Source organism: Sinocyclocheilus rhinocerous, unplaced genomic scaffold, assembly GCF_001515625.1.
Source record: "Sinocyclocheilus rhinocerous isolate Xijiao unplaced genomic scaffold, SAMN03320098_v1.1 scaffold785, whole genome shotgun sequence".
In the NCBI taxonomy this organism is placed as follows: domain Eukaryota; kingdom Metazoa; phylum Chordata; class Actinopteri; order Cypriniformes; family Cyprinidae; genus Sinocyclocheilus; species Sinocyclocheilus rhinocerous.
The window spans coordinates 751,369-751,700 of record NW_015660521.1 but is presented as its reverse complement, the minus strand read 5'-3'; the positions used below and the strand labels follow the sequence as shown (position 1 = coordinate 751,700).

Here is a 332-nt window from a genome sequence, read left to right as displayed (position 1 = left end):
CACACACAAAACACATCAGTTCCAGCATTGCTAACTTGACAGCACAGTTGGTACTTTATCAAAATAAAATACCGTGAAACAAACAGCGCGCCCGCCTCGGTGTCTGAACTGAAGTACAAAGCCTATAATTTACATAATAAATATTAGTTTAGCATTCAGATACGTTACATTGCAAATATGGAAATATTATGGAATATTTGGATTTGTCCCGAATGAGAGAGGTAGGATACACGAGCACAAAGCTCCATTTCGCAAACAGTTGAGTGCACAAGCCTTTAAAGTATACTCCTTTGCCAGTCTGTGAGAGACGCATTCAGAATCAGCACATGGTC

General features: G+C 39.8%; 1 protein-coding gene across 2 annotated transcripts in view; it reads right to left on the bottom strand.

The window, feature by feature from the left end:
* Nucleotides 1–332, bottom strand: part of LOC107725304 (sarcoplasmic/endoplasmic reticulum calcium ATPase 2-like) — a 42,960-nt gene that overhangs the window by 9,358 nt on the left and 33,270 nt on the right. The window lies entirely within an intron of this gene.